The sequence below is a fragment of the Lycium ferocissimum genome, chromosome 4 (assembly GCF_029784015.1).
Source record: "Lycium ferocissimum isolate CSIRO_LF1 chromosome 4, AGI_CSIRO_Lferr_CH_V1, whole genome shotgun sequence".
Classification (NCBI taxonomy): Eukaryota; Viridiplantae; Streptophyta; class Magnoliopsida; order Solanales; family Solanaceae; genus Lycium; species Lycium ferocissimum.
Window position 1 is genome coordinate 23517064 of NC_081345.1, and position 20373 is coordinate 23537436.

The window sequence follows — 20373 nt, forward strand, 5'->3', positions numbered from 1 at the left end:
TATTTGACTTAGTCATCCTTGGCCTTTTCTTGAACATTGTGAAATTCCCGTTTTGCCCCTAGTCTTCCACAATTTTTCCATGAGCCACTTTGCGGGTTTCCCTTTTATCCTTAGCCTTTTTCCAATATTTCCCTACTAATAATATTCATAAACAATACTCATAAACAACTTGTGCATTAAACAAGATCACATAGCTTTGCCCTTATCCGAATCCGAACGTACGAAATACGGGCTATAACAATTATTTTACAAAGAGCAATTATTTTAGATATCTATTTTGAAAGACTTTAATTAAGTGTTTACTTTTAACTAATTAAAATTTAAAAGTACATATTAATTTTTTTAATAACTATAATACATAAATAAAAAGAAAAAATTATACCGATATAATATCAACATGATGATTTAAATATACTAAAAAACTACAACCAAAATAAAATTCAAAATCATTCCACAAATTAAAATTCAACGCAAAAATTAAATAGTCAAAAGATTCTTAAATGATTTCATCCCTAATGGATTAATAAGGATATACTTGATAAATATGTATTTATGGTAGGGATATTTTTGTCTTGAAGAAGATTAATTTCTGCTTCTGCTTTTTTAAAGGAGCTTTATGCTTCTTTTCAACCTTGAGAAAAAACTGTTTCTGCTTCCACTTAAAAGCAATTTTACTAATTGGCCAAACACTCGAATATGCAAAAAGAGTGCATTTTTTTTCTTTCAAAAAAATGCTTTTGGCCTCAAAACCGCTAGGACAAACAAGCTCTAAAATCCAGATTTTACTCTTAAGGGATGCGAGTTTGGATTCGATCTGGGAAACGTTTTAAAACTTTGTATGCTGCGTTTACACTAACACCAACCTAATGTAAAACCTTTTAACTTTAATATCTGTTACCTTTTTTCTTTTATTAATTTTTGCTGACTTATTTGCTTCCTTTTTTATTTTAAGCAGTTACCTCTTCCAAGTTGTATGCTTTGTGCTAAGTTGTCATGATTATTACATTTGTTTTGTTCGATTGATTTGAATATATAAACCGTAAAGATGAATAACTCGAACTGAAGCCCAAATTTGATCAAACCCATCAATTTTTATTCTATTTAGACCGTGTAAATAGAAACACGTCTTTGTTCAAAGCAGTGACACCTGAAATCTCCAAATCTTGGATCTGCCTTCGTGTAGAACTATTTCTTTCAAGAGAATTTAGTCCAGGTATTATCATTACTTTTCTCGTGAGTCTTCATGGGTTTCTCACAAAAAGTTATTTTTTTGCAGTTAAGGTAAATGACTGGGATTATACCATTACAAAAATTTAATCAATAATAGTTGAAAGCTTCCTTCCAGGACGTTTTTTAAAATTGTGAAGAACTTCGACGTGAAGAGAAAGAAGAAAAGCCACCAAACTGGATCTAGATATATACTAGTAGGCATTTGAGCGTGAATTTGGTGATATTTAAAAGAAAATAGTATTTGAAGTTAAGTTAAAAAAAAAAGGGCATTTGAAAACTAAAGTTGTGTTTTGACATGCATCTTACTGGAAAAAAAAAGTTGAAGTTTTGCGAGGAACTATTTGAGAAAGTGGTTAGAATTAATTTTCAAACTTGAAAAACTCAAATTCAAGTTGGAATGAAAAATTGACTACAATATAACCAAATAATATTTTGAAAAACAAAGTAAGAAAAAAAAAAAAAAAAGATTGTATGTTCAAATGAGGCCTACCTTAACCAAACAGATTACATTAGAAATTCTTGAAAGAACTCCTCGAACAGTTGCATCAAGAAATCAACCTCCTCCTGCTCAAAACCAGATTGTCATGCTTGTACAACGGAAACAGAAATTCTGTCCAAGTCATATGAATAAACTTTGCAACCTCAAGTGTGAAAAACCGACACCATTGGCAAATGGCCATAAATCATTCATGTTTAAGTTGATGCTAAACAATTACTCCTATATTTTCTCTACGATTTAACTGGGATGGCCATATAATTAGCTGCAACACTCGAAAGTGTAACTGCAAATGATGAGCCAAGCAATGTTTGCATTACCAATCTTTCCTCAGTTGCCTAATTTTCAATCGACTTCTCGTCGATACAATACTGCTTATTGGGAACTCGGAAAGAGAGCTGAGACAAAAGAATGAATCAAGAATGGTTGCTTCACCTAGATTGAGAGCAAATTTTCAATCTACTCACTGGGAATCATATCCTAATTTCCATTTCTACACTTGTCAAGTGGCACTACAATCAACAAAAATAATAACGCAAGCAATAGTGGATCCTTCTTCTAGCAGCACTTCTTCACGTCCTTTGGCAAATTTTTCATCAAGCGTTTGGGGATACCATTTTCTCTCCTACACTTCTCAACAAACTGTATATAATAGATATGCTTCCCTTCTTTTTCTAAATTTCCAGCCTCTCCAACATTACGTACATTTATCACAAGTTAATGACCTTTGAAATCGTTTACTACTCCCTCCGTCCCAATTTAAATGTCCTACTTTCCTTTTTAATCTGTCCCAAAAAAAATGTCTCTTTTTATATTTAGTATGTTGACAATTTAAACATCCTACATGACAAGTTTAAAACCACAAGATTGAAAGAATATTTTCGTACATTACACACATCTTAAGTTGGGACCACAAGATTGAAAAGTCATTTTTTTTCCCCCTTAAACTTGTGCCGAGTCAAACTAAGCCACATAAATTGGGACAGGGGGAGTATAATTATTTATAGTCTTAAGTTTCAAAACTAATATACTATGCTAAATTTTCTACTGCAGGAAATTAGTACCCAAGAACAACTTGAACTTAATGAGTTGAAAGAGATCATCAGGAAAATGTTGGTGGAAACTCCTGACAGCAGTACACAAAAACTTGTGTTCATAGACAAAATCCAACGACTGGGAGTAGCATATCATTTCCATAATGAGATCGAAACATCCATTCAGAACATCTTTGATAGGAGGTCCCAACTAGAGAGTGAGAATAATAATATTGATGACAACCTTTACGTCGTTGCTCTTCGTTTCCGATTAGTGAGGCAACAAGGCCATTACATATCTTCAGGTAGGTTACTTATCCTTTTTTGAATTAAATTCCCAGTACCCCTGGGTGTTGTATTGATCACCAAAAACCAATCAGTTACAAAGAGGTGGATTTACACATCCTTGCCTTCAAACTTAAACTGCATACAAAAGAGAACCTAATATACAGGTTTAATGTTTAATTAAAAGCCTAAAGCAGTTAGTTATTTACTAGGCTTTTACACATTAACAGAGTCACAAAAAATTGTGCTTCCTATGCTTGAATCTTAGCGAAGGTATTTGAAGTTGATCCATTCTATAAGGGCCCCTCGCACATTAACAGTCACATTGTGGTAGGCTACTTATCTATGCTCTCTATCGCTTCAGTTTTTTCTTTTTACCGACTATAGTTTTCTCTAGTACTTCTTGAGAACTCACTTTTTCTTTAGACATAAGCATGATCTAACTCTTACTTTGACATTCACGTCCAGCCAGAAATTGAAAAATACTTGAGCTCAAATACTTACCCCATCGGTAGCATCCAACAAAATATATCAACAACAACATACCCAGTTGAATCCCACAGTGTGGTCAGGGAGGAGTTAAGTATGTACGCACCTTACCTCCACCTTGGAAGGTAGGGAAGTCAAGTTTCCGAAAGACCCTCGGCTCAAGAAAGCAAGGGAAAAAAAGTCGGGATAATGACAAGCAAATCAAAGTAATACGAAAATGAGAAATAACAAGAGCAACGAAGTCATGATAAAACAGCATGGAAAGATAAGACCCAACACATAAAAGCAGGAATTAAAGGGCAATAAAAAGTAGAGCAAAACTACGCCTACTAGTGTGACAGAAAAGAGAGACTACCTACTAGCCTTCTATTCTAATCTGAGCCCTCCACAACCTCCTATCTAAGATCATGTCCTCGGTAATCTGACAATCGTCATGTCTTGCCTAATCACCTCCCCAATATTTCTTTGGCCTTATCTTCCTCCTAAACCGTCCATAGCCAACCTCTCATACCTCCGCATTGGGGCATGTGTCTCTCCTCTTCACATGCCCAAACCATCTCGACCTCGTTTCCGCATCTTGTTCTCCACCGATGCCACTCCCACCTTGTCCCGATGTCCTCATTCCCGATCCTATCTCTCTGTGTGCCCACACATCCACCGCAGATTTCATTTCCGTGATTTTCATCTTCTACGCACGAGAGTTCTTGACCGGCCAACACTCGCCCCGTACAACACGAAGTCGATCTAACCACCACTTTGTAGAATTTGCCATTAAGTTTTGGTGGCACTTTCTGTCACGGAAGACTCGGGAGCCGAGCCTCCATTTCAACCATCCTGCACTAATACGATGTGTGACATCATCGTCAATATCCCCATTTCCTTGTAAAATAGATCCAAGATACTTGAAACTTCCTTTCTTTTGAATGACCTGGCTACGAAGCTTTATTTCCACGTCAGCCTCCTGAGGTACGCCACTGAATCTGCACTCCAAGTACTCTGTCTTGGTCCTACTCAACTTGAATCCTTTAGGCTCTGACATCTGTCTCCAATCCTCTAGCTTAGAGTTAACTCTGCTACGAGTCTCGTCAATCAAGACTATGTCATCTGCGAACAACATACACTATGGCACCTCACCTTGAATTCGTCGCGTCAATCCATCCATCATCAAGGCAAATAAAAATGAGCTAAAGGTTGATCCCTGATGCAAACCCATCAGAACTGGGAAGTGCTCCGAGTCTCCTCTTATAGTCCTTACCCTGGGCTTGGCTCCATGATACATGTCCTTGATCACTCTAATGTACGCCACAGGTACACCTTTAGCCTCCAAACATCTCCACAGAATCTCTCTTGGCACTTTATCGTAAGCTTTCTCTAGGTCGATGAATACCATGTGCAAGTCCCTTTTCCGCTCCCATACTCGCTCCCACCAATCTCCTAACAATATGAATGGCTTCGTAGTAGAACGCCGGCATGAATCGAATCGGTTCTCTAAAATACAGATACTCTCCTCACCTTCATCTCTATCACCCTTTCCCACACTTTCATAACGTGGCTTAGCAATTGACATCTTTACCTCTATAGGCTGTTGCAGCTTTGAATGTCGCCCTTGTTCTTGTACAAGGAATCATTGTACTCCACCTCCATTCTTCGAACATCTTCGCCGTCTTAAAAATGACATTAAACAACCCAATCGCCCACTCAAGCCCGCCGCTCGCATTCTTTTCAAAATTCCAGATCTCGTCGAGTCCGACCGCTCTTTCCCCCGCATCCTACGAACAACACCCTTAACCTCGTCGACCCTTACACTTCTACAATAACCACAATCGCGATGCCTCTCAGAGTACTCCAAATCTCCCAACACAATGTTTCTGTCCCCTTCTCCATTCAAGAGTTTATGGAAGTATGACTGCCATCTCCGTCTAATGAGAGCTTCCTCTACCAACATTTTGCCATCCTCGTCTTTGATGCACTTCACTTGATCCAGGTCGCGTGCCTTCCTCTCTCTCACCTTGGCAAGCCTGAACAACTTCTTATCCCCGCCTCTGTCCTCTAGTTCTACATAAAGGCATTCAAACGCTGCCGTTTTCGCTGCCGACACTGCCAACTTCGCCTCTTTTCTCGCCATCTTATACTTTTCCCTATTCGTCCGCTTCTCTTCGTCATCCTCATCGTCTACCGCCTTTGCATACGCCCTCGTTTCTTTTTCTTCCACTTTACCTTGACTTCCCATTCCACCACCAATCCCCTGCCCACCATGGCGACCTTCGAGACCCCCAAACCTCTTTTGGGCGCTTTCTCTAATGCAAATCGGCCGTCCTATCCCACACATCGCTCGTATCTCCCCGCTTCCTCCCACGCCCCTAAAGCCATCAACTTCTCCCCTAATTCTCGTGGCAGCACTGCAGCAGTCAAAACTCCCCACCTCGATCTCGATCTCGCTCATCTATGACCCTCTTCTTCTTCTTCTTCCTTTTGATCTCCAACCATCACCAATAGCTTATGTCGGGTCATAAGATTCTCGCCGGAAACGACCTTGCCTTTACAAGACATTTATCATCCTTTCTAAGAAGCAAAGTCCGCGTCCGCACCGAGCTACCGAGCTACGAAAGGTTATCAGGTGCTCTTCCTTCTTCAAGGAACTCGAGTTGGCTACCACCAAACAAAAAGCCTTAGCGAAACCAGAAGCGAGACTCCTCCCTCCGTCTCCTCGTCTCCAAAGCCAAAAAAACCCCATGTACATCCTCATAACCCCTCGAAACGGACCCAACGTGTCCATTGAAATCTCCTCCTACGAATAACTTCTCAGTAGGCAGTATACCTCCCACCATTTCATCCAAATCCTCCTAAAAATGCCTCTTTTCCTCCTCGTCCAAGCCCACTTGCCGCGCGTAAGCACTAATAATGTTCAAGGCGAACCCTCCAACGACCAACTTAATCGTCATCATCCTGTCATTGACCCTTCTAACCTCTACCACCTGATCCCTTAGCTCACTATCAACCAAGATGCCTACCCCATTCCTGTCTCCCGACTTACCCGAGAACCAAAGCTTATACCCGTCCACATCCTTAGCTTTAGGTCCACCCATTTAGTCTCTTGGACGCAAGCAATATTAATCATCCTCTTCTTAAGAATCTTAACTAGCTCTATAGACTTTCCCGTTAAAGTCCCAATGTTCCAAGACCCTACTCTCAACCTAGAAGCTCCCTTAGCACCCTTAACCCCCCCCCCCCCCCTAGCCCCCGACCCCGGCTGAGAACATGACCCTAGTCTATCATCCCTCACTAAAGCCACTAAAGCAAATAAGCACTAGTCAAAGGTTTATCCAAGACAAATAGAGGTCAATACTAAAGCACCAGTTAAAGCTAAAGGCAACAAAGTGAAACAAATATACAGTAAAGTAAAGCAGGCAAAAATTTGTAAGGCTAAATGGATACGGCTCTTGGACCAGCTCCTGGTAAAAAGAACACATTCACTTTTGCCGGAAATTCCAGCCGCCGCACGGAAATTATTGTTCACCGCAGATTCTCAGAGCCTTGTGTGCTGCTGGACCTCGACTTTAATTAATTGGGCATATGGACACACTTAAATTCATCACGAAACAGGTAAATATATAGAAAATTTGATATTATAACATAGTGAAATATGCCCGACATCCATGGGCTTAGCATTATTTTTTGGGACACAGCCAGTAACTGCAATTCGTTATTCTTTTCTCCCCGAATTGTAATTTTGTCCTTATACTGAAAAATTGTCACCAATTTTGATATGGCAATTCTAGATTACTTAGCTGTTAAATCTGCCAACTATTGTAAGAATATGTAAGTTCTCTTGGTAGATATATATAACTTGACATAACTGTTTTTTTTTTTTTTTGGATTTTAACTAAATTAATTTCTGTCAAATTAAAAACATGTTGTTTAATTAGATGTGTTCAAGCAATTCACTAACCATGACGGAAGATTCAAAGAAACGCTTACTAATGATGTCCAAGGATTATTAAGTCTGTATGAAGCAGCACATCTAAGAGTGCACGAGGAGGAGATTCTTGAAGAAGCCCTTAACTTTACTACCACTCGTCTCGAGTTCATGCTCCCCAGCTTGACCGACTCGCTAAAAGTTCAAGCTATCAAGTTTCGGCTACCCTATTCGCAAAGCTACTCCAAGGGTGGGTGCAAGGAAATACATAGCCATTTACGAAGGCATTGATGCACACAACGATATTAGGATTGTTTACGAAGGCATTGATGCACACAACGATTCGATGCATACATGCCTTCGTAAACTAACGCGTTGCAAAAGCTGCACTAGAGAGAGCTTACAAGGTACTATATTAGTTGATCTTTTTTCTTTAATTAAATGAATAATGATAGTTTGGGTTTAACAAAAATGGAATGCAACAAACCATTGCTCTGGTGATGTAGGTGGTGGAAAGATTGGGATTTTGCAAATAAATATCCATATGCAAGATACAGATTGGTCGAGTGTTACTTCTGGATATTAGGATTGTATTTTGAGCCTCAGTATAGTCGTGCGAGAAAAATGCTAGTAAAAGTACTCAAGATCGATACCATCCTTGATGATACTTTTGATGCTTATGCAACCCTTGATGAACTTGTGCCTTTAACCAATGCAATCCAGAGGTAAAACATAAACTTTGTAGATCTACAATCTCTTATTGATGAATATGAATAACATGTCTTCCTGTTGTTATCGTGTGAGTGAAACAATATATACAAGGCGTAAAATTTAGGTTGTGATTCTGATACAAATCCTGATTTTTAGATGGGACATTAGTGAGATTGATTCATTACCGCCATGTATGAGACCTGTTTATCAAGCCCTTCTAGACGTTTACGGTGAAATGGAAAAATTATTGGCGAAGGAATGTAAATCGGACCACGTATATTATGGAAAATATGAGGTAACATTGCTTGACTAACCCACATTTATCAGTTAGACTAAGTTAAATTGAAGAAATAAAAACTTTTGTGACAAGGAAACGCTCTCATTAAGAAGAAGATATTTATTTTCTAGCTTACTTCTATTTCTTTTTTAGATGAAGAAGTTGGTGAGGGCCTTTCTTAAGGAAGCCCAATGGTCGGATGCTGGCTATACTCCAAATTGCGAGGAGTATGTGAAGAATACACTTGTAACTTGTGGCTATATGATGACAGCAACAACTTCTTTGTTCGGTATGGAGGAATTTATATCCAGAGAGACTTTTGAATGGATGATAAATGAGCCATTGATAGTTCGAGCTTCCCCAGTAATTAATAGGATAACGTGTGCTATGACTGGACATGAAGTAAATACAACAATAATACTTATCTCTTTTATTTTGTTTCCCAAAAGATAAAGCAAGTCTCACTTCCAATTTTGAACGTTCATTGGCACAAAATGATAGTAATGTAGACCTTCTAAATACATTACAACTGAAACTGCTAGCTACATATGCAGTAACATCATCCTCAGGACTCACAGTTAGAAAAATTCAAAAAGTACATTTTCTCAGTAAAATACTAACTGTGGGTCTAGCTCTAATATTACAAATATATGCAATGTCCCTGGAAATATCTTCCCCTGTTTTCTCTATATGCTCATACACTCCTGAATTCCTTTCCCTCCAAATGGAACTCACATATTTTGAGAGTAAATATCTCAAAAGATCACTCAACTTTGAGTAATTATGTGGCAAAATCACTAAACTTTGCTACATATCAATAAACTCACTCAACTTTAGCCTTTACTCTCATAAAATCACTCAACTAAAGGTGTCATCAAAGAAATTTGACATGGCAATATTAATCAATTTTTTTATGCCATGTAGACATGGACCCCACAAATAAAATAAAATAAATTCATATTTTAATTTTGGATATACATTTCAGTTTTTTCTAAAATTTAATGTATAAAAATTAATGTACTACTTTAGACACTTTACGTGAGAGCTAAGTTTTTAAATTTCAATTGACTCATTGAAAACACTAATGCCAACGGATTTATTTTTAACCTTAGTTCCAACATATATTAACCAAAAAAATTGTTGTTTTTTTTTTTGGTGATTTTTTTTTTTTTAAATTGTTGTTGCTTACAAAAGGAAAGGGTCCAACTGGTCCTATGTGGCCTCTTCCTTTCAAATTTTGCATACAATAATAACATTCACGTGTTTCTATATATTCTTTAATTATGATTAATTACTATGTATTTTTATTTTATTTATTTCTTAATTATAATAAGATTCATACATATTGATTTGGTGTAAATATCTTATATGAGTAAGTCTTATCTATTAAATAGATATATATAAACAAAGTAGAAAGATAATAAAATAGAGACGAAAAGAAAGACTGTAGAAGCTAAATGAAGGACAGTGCAATAAATAAATAAGAAAATAATTTCAAGAAAAAAAATAAGAGCACGCATAAAAATAAGGTAGAAACAACAAAGAAAATGAGTTTTAAATGAAGGGTTGGTGGGTGGATGTTGAGATATTAAAATATGATTTTTTTAAATTTGTGGGGTCCATGTCTACATGGCATAAAAAAATTAATTAATATTGTCATGTCATATTTTTTTATGACATATTTAGTTGAGTGTTTTTATGAGAGTAAAGGCTAAAGTCGAATGATATTATTGATATGTAGCAAAGTTCAATGACTTTGCTAAATAATTTCTCAAAGTTGAGTGACCTTTTAAGATATTTACTCATTCTACTCCCAATTCAGTGCAAAGTGTTTTTTTTTTTTTTTTTTTGACCTTGCTGAAAGATATGCACTTAAGCCTATCTAAAAGGCCATTGGTATAATTAAGAGCTGCAGTCTTTCAGTTATACTGATCATAGCTGGCCAACGACCTCCTAAGTAACAAAAGGGAAATGAATCTGCATAATGATAAGGATCATGGTCTGAATTTGATGTTGGAATCTTTTGAAAGTATATTTGGTAGCATTAAACTTGAAACTACATATATATGTTTTCAAGATTCCCAGCAAGATGATATTAAGCAAGCATTAGAGGACAAAGGCATGAATTTGATTATTAGCTTTCATCAGCCACCAGTTTATAAGATTCTGCCCGAGACGGCTACCGTAGGAATTCCACATACTTGATTATAATAATTCTAGGTTCTTTTGGGGACTCAAATATACATGATCGATAGACTCCTCGTGACAAAGAGGACATCAGGACCATCTAGACGGACCATGAATTATAAAGAGTCTGATAACCTCATCAGTAGGAATTATTCTTCTCAATAATCTATGCATAAAGAAAGAGGCCTTAAAGGGCATCCACTTATGCCTGATCATTTGGGAAATGGAGAGCTTTCCTGCCACTGTTTCAGTACTTTCCAAGAAAATCTACAAAAGAAAATGCCACTGTCATCAATTCGTATGGTTTGAAGATTATAACTCTGAAAAGCATCTTCGATATCTCCTAAGCGGGAAAGTGGTGCTTGGAAAGGTGCTTGATGCCTAAATGAAGTTGTAGTTGATCGTGGATCTAATCCATACCTGTCTAAAATAAAGTGTTATGAACATGATCGTCTCATTATACCAAGGTGGCTTTTATATTCTTAACAGTCAACTGGCCATGTCAAAGGATTAGAAGCGGAAGATTCTATCTTAATGGAGTATATGAGATCATGTTTCATCTAGAAAAATTTGATTTCAACAAGTGCTCTGGTGAATTAATGAGCAACCGTGTTGTCAAAGGCGAAAAGCGTTAAATGATTGTAGTCAGATTGTTAGGCCACACATTTTATTAAGACTCAAAAGTTGTAGTCTTTGTCAATATGTTTTTGAGTGCACTGAGGCGTGTATTACATATAGTAGCCTTAGTCAAAAGTGAATAAGTAAAAGTGTATGGAGGAAATAAATTTGTGTAGGGAAATTAAATTGAACTGCATATGTCTATACATGAGAAAAGAATAAATATTCAGCTAGAATATGAAAAGTTAAAAGTGAACAAGTAAAAGTGCATGGAGGAAATAAATATATCGGAGAGTTAAATTTGAAGTGCATACGTCTATACATGAAAAGGGAATAAATATTAAGTATTATGACATATGTCTACGTGGGATATAAAAATAATTGAATAAAGTGTACAAGTTATATAGCTTTTGGTACTTTTTCTATAAGAATGTAAAAAGCCAAAAGTGAACAAGTAAAAGTGCATGGAGGAAATAAATTTGTGTAGGAGAATTAAAATTGAACTGCATATATCTTTACATGAGAAGAGAATAAATATTCAGTTAAAACACAAAAAGTCAACAGTGAACAAGTAAAAGTGCACGGAGGAAATAAATATGTCGGAGAATTAAATTTGAAGTGCATATGTCTATACATGAGAAGGGAATAAATATTAAGTATTATGACATATGTCTACGTGGGGTATAAAAATAATTGAATAAAATGTACAAGTTATATAGCTTTTGGTACAAATATACACTGTGGGTACAATTTGAAAAGCAGTGGGTACAAGGAGGGACTGCTGTGTTCGTCCCTCCTTGGCACTTATTATGTATAGAAAATTTTCTCCATTTTCAATTAACAGTCATTTTTATTCAAATAAAATTGTCCCAAAATTGTTACTTTAGGGATTCAGAATTAAAGTTGACAATTATTTTCTACCATATTCTTAATATCAAAGAGGAAAAATTTATTAGGTATAATTTAGTAAATTTTATCTTGTATTTATATTTAAAAAATTCATATATAGCTTTAGTTCCGCCTCTAATTACGAAATATAGCGATAGTTTGTGTATTTACGAAATGTAACAGCTGTTTGTTTCAAAATATAGCGGAATACATGGTATCCGGGCTTAAGCGTAATATATATTGTATCGTGCTTATTAAGTGTGCCTAACTATATTCTTGTGGATACAAGATCAACTTATATACATTTACATACACTTTACAACCATTACCCTAAAAAAGTCACACATACAACTTTCATGCATACAACATAGACTTTACATACGTACAAACACACACTTGTATGTCACGGTATGACATGCATATTTTATGAGATAAACTTGTATCATCACCACACTCAAAAGAAACAACGCTCACAGTCTTTATTTTTCTTCACATATTATTTTCTTATATTGTCATGGATTAAGCTTTCAACTCCCCATTTTTTTTTTTCTCTCAATTGGTGTTTAAGGGCAATTTGTACGATTCTCCTTATTCGGGGGTAGTCTTTAATTTTTGCCCCTCAAATTGGTGGTCTTTATTTTTTGCCCTTCGCTAAAAACCCCTTGGTTTCGGGTTCGAATCCTGGCTCAGTCAAAAATTTTTAAAAAAAATTTGTAAGGTAGAGTTTGGATTCGCAAGACAGAGTTTTGCTTGCAAAACTCTACCTAATCAGGATGAGTTTGACTGCAAACTCTACTTAAGGCAGAGTTTTGCCTTTGGCAATGTAAAGGTTTGCATTAAGGCAAAAAAAAAAAAAATTTTTTTTACTCAGTTGTAATTTTGCAAAACTCTACTTTAAGGCTTAGTCTTTTCCCGAATAGGCCTAATTTTGCTACGAAAATCTACCTTGCAGATTTTCTTTTTTAAACTTAGCCGGGGAACGAATCCCAAACCTCATGATATTAGATGAAGGACACAAATTAAAGACCGGTAATTTGAGGGTCAAAATTAAAGACAAAATGGTCTTAAAATGAAAGTGAAAGCTTCGATTGTACGAGGCTTCACAGTCCAATTGGCCCATCAGATTTGGCTTTTTCAATTTGCATGGCCTATCAGATTTGGCTTTTGCAATTTGCATAGCTTGCAACGCCTACTATTTCTCTTTCTTCAATTATTATTCTTAATTTCTTTTTGATGACTTTTTTCTGTAGTTTCAATAACGACCCCAGAACAAAAGCCAACGTGTTCCTTGGCCGCATTCAGAAATTACATAGATCAGTGGTTCAACTACATTATAAATAGCTCATAATATTCGCAGCAAATTTCGAAACTAAGTATAAATGTCATAAATTTATTTTATTGATATTGATAAAATAAGTATAAATGTCATAAATTTATTTTATTGATATTGACCAAAACATCAAATTTAAATATGACATTTTACAAATGTCACAGGTAAATGTTGTAAGTTTTTTACCAACATTAATAAATGTCAAAAACTTTAAGTCACATTTTATATATGTCATAAATAAATGTCATTTATTTCTTACCAACATTTATCTAAATGTTGGAAAATTTAAGTGACATTTTATATATGTCGTAAATAAGTGTCGTTTATTTCTTACCAACATTTATCTAAATGTCGAAAAATTTAAGTGACATTTTATATATGTCGTAAATAAATGTCGTTTATTATAAATTTTGGTGACTTGGGATCAGGATACCAGAGTCTATATCCTTTCACCCCAGATGCATATCCAAGGAAAAAAACTTTTTAGCCCTTGGCTCTAATTTTCCTTCATTCACATGCATGTACGCGGGACAACCAAAATTTTTTAAATTTGAATAATTAGCAGGAGTACCTGACCACATTTCCCCAGGAGTCTTAAAGTTCAAAGGTGCAGAAGGAGCACGGTTGACAATATAACAAGTCAGAGAGATAGCTTCTGCCCAAAAGGCGTTTGTCAACCCAAAGATTTGAAATCAAGCAACGAGCTCTTTCCAAAAGAGTTTTGTTCATCCTTTCTGCAACACCATTTTGCTAAGGGGTCATCCTCACAGTGTGATGTCGAGCAATTCCTTCATTTTTGCAAAATTCGTTGAACTCATCATTACAAAATTCCAAGCCATTATCTGTTCTAAGCCACTTGACCTGTTTTCCTGTTTGCTTCTCAATCAAAACTTTCCATTGTTTGAAAGTTAAGAAAACATCACTTTTATTTTTCAGGAAATAAACCCAAACTTTCCTTGAATAATCATCAATGAAAGTTAGCAAATACCTGGCACCACCTTTTGACGGGGTACGAGAAGGACCCCAAAGATCTGAATGAATGTAATCCAAAGTACCTTTTGTTCGATGAACTACTGGAGATTTGAAGCTGACTCTTTTCTGCTTCCCGAACACACAAAAGATTCGCAGAACTCCATATTTCCAGTACTTTGTCCACATAGGAGACCTCTTTTGCTGAGAAAGGAAAGACCTTTCTCACTCATATGCCCCAATCGCATATGCCACAATTTGGTGATGTTGGAATCGGGTTGATTTGATGTTGAAACTGCAGCAGCACCTGTAACAATGGATCCCAATAAAGTGTACAACGTACCAGATCTGTGTGCTTTCATTATCACCAGAACACCTAGAGAGATTTTCAAAACTGCACCTTCACCTGTGTATTTGCACCCGAGAGATTCTAGAGTGCCCAATGAGATGAGATTTTTCTTTAAGTCAGGAACATATCTAACATCGATGAGAGTTCTCACCACGCCATCGTGCATTCTGATTCGGATTGTACCTTTACCAATAACTTTGCATGGAGCATTATTGCCCATCAAGACAACTCCACCTCCAACAGATTCGTATGTGGTAAACAAATCCCTATTAGGACACATATGATAAGAGCAACCAGAATCTAAAATCCACTCGTCATTAGATTTAAAGCTATTGTTAGTAGCTAAAAATATTGTTCCCTCGATCTCATCTGCAGCTACACTTGCTTCAGCGGCGTTAGTATTTTGGTGCTCATTTTTCTTTTCCTTATGCTTTTCTTTGTTTTTCAAATTATAGCATTCGGAAATAATATGACCTTTCTTATGACAATATTTGCACACAACATGTCTGTATCTAGACTTTGACCTTGGTTTAGACCTCTCACTACTTGATTCTTTATTATTAGATCTACCTCTTACAAACAAGCCTTCCCCAAGGGGTGTACTAGTTTCCCCAGTAATATCTCTATCTATCTGTTCTTTTGATTTTAAGATAGATTTGATATCTCTATAAGAGATATTATCCTTGCCATAACGCATAGTATCTCTTATATGTTTAAATGACTGGGGAAGGGAAATAAGCAATAACACGGCTTGATCCTCATCTTTAACTTCAGCATCAATATTGCTCAAATCCATAAGAATGGAATCAAATGCATCAAGATGTGAGAGTATAGAAGTACCTTCAACCATACGAAATGTGTAAAGTTTTTGCTTCAGGTAAAGTCTATTTTCCACTGTCCTTTTCATATACAAGGTTTTTAATTTTTCCCATATGCCTTTGGCTGTGGTTTCTGCAAATACCTCACGTAAAACCTCATTTGAGAGATTTAAAATGATACCTGATTTTGCTTTTTTGTCTATGACAGCAAACTCGGGGTCCGTCATACTTTCTGGTTTCTTCTCCTTTCCTTCCAGTGCCATATCTAAGCCGTCCTGAATTAGGATAGCTTCCATCTTCAATTGCCACATCCCGAAGTTTGCACTTCGGTCAAATTTCTCAACGTAAGTCTTTGTTACAGTCATCTTTGGCTATTGAAATTAACCCGGTTAGATCCGGCTCTGATACCAATTTGTTAGGATCGAGAAACCATGTAATGCGAAATTTAGCCAAATAACGTTATAATGACAATAACAAAGACAATAGGAAGTTGATAACAACGGCAAGCAAAGAAAATAAATGAGGCACAAATTTAACGTGATTCGGTCAGTGTGACCTACGTCCACAAGCGGAGAGGAGCAATTTCATTATATCAACAAGAGTACAATAGAGAGTACAAAATTAGAGTAAATACTCTAATTATCCCAAAAAGTATCCCAAGAGAATAACCTCACAAGATCACTCCAAAGAAGGGTTCACATAAGTGTTTCCCAACACACAACTCTCTTACAATAATACTCTAAAAGAAGAGAAGAAGACAAAGAGAAAGAGAAGCTCTTCAAATTGTTTTTTGGTGTGTCTTCAACTATGGGAAGCCCTTCTATTTATAGCAAGAAGTACTTGGTCTCCAAGTTTGATGCCATGGGTAATGTCATGAACAAATGTATCCACCACACATATTAAAACTTGGTGCCCAAGTTCAATCTTCCACTTGGATTCTTGCTAATAGGCTTATGCCTATATCAAAATGAAGGCCATATTACAATGGTGTATATATACCCCTGTCATTAGAAAATGGTGCAAATATACCCCTGCCGTTACAAAATGGTACAAATATATCCTTTTTGTTGACGGGATTTTTTTTTTTTAAATCATTTAGGTTATTTTTTAATTAAAAAAAATGTCACGTGACTTTAGAAAAAAGTCTATCTTTTTTTTTTGTGTAGACATATTTTTCTAAAGCCACATGGTAATTTTTTTCCTGGTGTGTCGGGTCTGGTTCGTTTAAAAAAATATCTCCGTGCCTTTAAAAAAATAAGTCTACCAATTTTTGTAAACGAACCAGACCCGATCACTAGAAAAAAAATTACTATGTGGATTTAGAAAAGTATGTCTACTAAAAAAAATGGGTAGGTTTTTTTTTTTTTTTTAAAGTCACGTGGCATTTTTCTTAATTGAAAAATAACCTAAATAATTTTTTTTTTAAAAATCCTGTCAGCGAAAAGGGTATATATGCACCATTTTGTATCGATAGGGATATATATACACCACTTTTATAACGAGGAGTATATCTGTTTTAAATCGTAAAGTTGAGGAGTATATTTGAACCTCTGCCCTTACAGTAACAACAAACAAAAAAAAGTACTCATAACAACGCAAGGAATAGGTGGTTTATATTCACTCCAAAATAATTAATAAATCAAGACTACTAATCAGCAGACTATTCATAGTTATAGAGTATAACACAGCAACAATAATTTATATATCACTATTCATAGAAATCTTTGCATACAAGATTAGAAAGAATATTCATGAACTCCTTTTAAATGCAACCGGAACAACTTGCATGTTTCAATTTCCTCCCTTTGTCCTCTTTATCAACAAATTGTTTGGGATTAGAGAAGATTTAAAAGCTTATTTGATATTATCTAAATTTACATTAAAGTCCTAAAAATATTTCCTGTTATTTGATGAGCACAATTGTAAAAGCCGAAAATTTATTTGTATTATAATAGTTGTGTTGCGATGTATCACAAAACCTACTATTATATTTCTACAAATAAAATTGATGTCATTGCTCTGTAGGTGACTAAACTTAAATGAGAAAGAATAATTTATCATATACAGTCAAACCTCTCTATAATTGTCATTCGTTATAACAATATTTTATTATAACGGCCTGATTTTCCCCGGAACCGATTTTTCATGTTATATTTTACTTCTCTATAAAAGCATTCTGCCTATAACAAAGAATGACATCCGTTATAGCGGTACACTCTTTGTAAAACTACCTCTTTATAACAGCCATACTCAAATAGCGTGTAATAATATTTTGTAAGAAATATATTATGTGACAACAAATGTATCGATGAAGAGCCTCAACCTACTGCTACTTGGAGATAGAAGAGTCAAATGTTAAGCACTTAGATAGCCTTCAAGGGAAAGCTATTGAATTTCCTTTTGTTAAACGTTTGGACAAAAAATTTCGTCAGTTGAAGCGTTATATTATCACTAAGAGACTAGAATTTACGAAACAACCTACAATTGTAGAGTTCTTACGTCTAACTTGAAATATTTAAATTCTCAATTAATTTAAAATGCATATGTTCCACATATTGTAGTTATTTATCTGTGTGGTACAACTAGTTATGGATTTAGTAGTAATTTATTAGTCTTTTCAATTTTTAATTTATGAGATATGAAAATCAATTGAGATTTTAAAATTTACAAGTATATTGTTTTTGTTTATAACATAAAAAGTATAAAAAGTTAATTGTTTGCGTACTTTTATTTATAACAGCTAAATGAGATCTAAATATTGAATGCCAGTATACATGCATAACAACACCTTACTATAGCAGCCATGAAATTTCCGGACAAACGCTGCCACTATAGAGAGGTTTGACCGTATATATATATATATATATATATATATATATATATATATATATATATATATATATATATATATATATATATATAGTTGTGTTGCGATGTTTCACTAAACCTACTATTATATTTCTACAAATAAAATTGATGTCATTGCTCTGTAGGTGACTAAACTTAAATGAGAAAGAACAATTTATCAAATATATATACACATATATATGGTACATTAAGCAGGAGCTATCAAATTTTTAGAAGCGTCACAAATTTCCATAAAATTCTTTTTCCTTACAATTTTAACTATAGCAACACATCATGTTTAAACTTTAAAGGAATCAACCAAATGAAATGTTGATAGTTCTTTGCGTAATCAATTAATAGAAGTAGAAAAACTCTTAATTCTATCATTAACTTTCTCTTTAGCATCAAATTTCAAAGGAAAAATTCCATGCAAACATATTCAATAAAAACCCAACACAAAAGGAAGATAAAGTTGATTTAGTAGCTCAAAGGAAAAATTTCATGTAATTGTTCCTTTTCCGCTTTTTAATCGGGTCATATTTGATTAGATATAAAATAAAATAAGTCTATTATTAAAAAATATGGGGCTCTAATGAAGTGGCATGCCAATTAGGAAGCAAGAACTATATTGTAGACAAACGAGAGAGAGAGGAATCCTTTTATTTCTCTCTGAGGGATAATATACAATGAATTATACATCTCTATTTATAGGAGAAAATTAACTTGGTGCCAAAGTCACAAACCCTAAAGTTTCTCCTAAAGATAGACATCCATAATTAAATAATATTTATAACACTCCCCCTTGGATGTCTATGTGATAGATAATGTGTCTCGTTAAAACCTTACTAGAAAAAACCTAGTGGGAAAAATTCTAGTGAAGGAAAAAGAGTACATGTTACACCTCGGCAATTTCATGTCGTTGCGTCGTGAATAGACTAACGTCAGTTAAGTTGGACACGAGACCTTCACGACTACAAGAGGGTGATTGGCAGCCTTAGTGTATATACGATAAGATTTTTAAGTCATAGTATAGGACTTGGTGAAACTAGGTTCATCAAAGGAAGCGGAGTATAAGTTATGTTTGGGGAAGATTTCATGGGTGTCGAACTAATGAGGATTTAGTAAGGTCTTGAGGACGAGTTATAATGTCCATTAGATCGTTAAGGATGTGCAACACAAATACCAAGAAGGTTCCTCAAGGATTCGAGACCAAACGAAGCGACGAGAACGAATTCGGGAAAATTGGGGATTATACGGCCATATATACAGACCGTATATTTTATACGGCCCGTATACCTGACCGTAGAACCCTTTCAGTGAAGGATGACTTTCTAGAGGAAACATACGGTCCAATATACGGACCGTATAAATTGTATGATCCGTATATTGAACCGTATATTTCGGGTTGGGTCCGAGTGTAATTTTTATAAAGGAATGGTCTCCTCTTTTTTTTTTTTTCACTTCTCACTTCTCCAACCTTCCTAAAACCTCTAGAAACCTCTCCATATCACACTAACACATATCCAAGAAGGGAAATCAAGGATCAAACATCAAAAGTTGGTAGAATCAAGGGTGTGAATGCTTCCTAAGGGTTGATAGAAGTTGAAAATCTCTTTGGTAGTGAAGTGGAGTTCTTCTCAAGTGGAGTATTCTCATCCAAGATCATCTCTACACAATCAAGGTGAGTTTTACAATTATTTCATGTTAGTAAGGGTGTTGAGTAGTTGAAGAACTTGTATTAGAAACAAGTATGGAATGTGAGCTTAAGTGTGCAACTAACGGTATGTTGGTTTGAAAGGTAGTTGAGTCATGATTCATGGTATAATATGAGTATAATCTTGTCATGAATGGTACTAATGATGTTGAGGAAGTATGATGTGAATGATAAGCATGATGTTGTATTATAATTGTGGTTATGGAGGATCTTGG

General features: G+C 35.4%; 1 pseudogene; it reads left to right on the forward strand.

Moving 5' to 3' along the window:
* The first annotated feature begins 1853 nt into the window (after positions 1-1853).
* On the forward strand, positions 1854-9007 carry LOC132054474 (sesquiterpene synthase 12-like; annotated as a pseudogene).
* The last annotated feature ends 11366 nt before the right edge of the window (positions 9008-20373 follow it).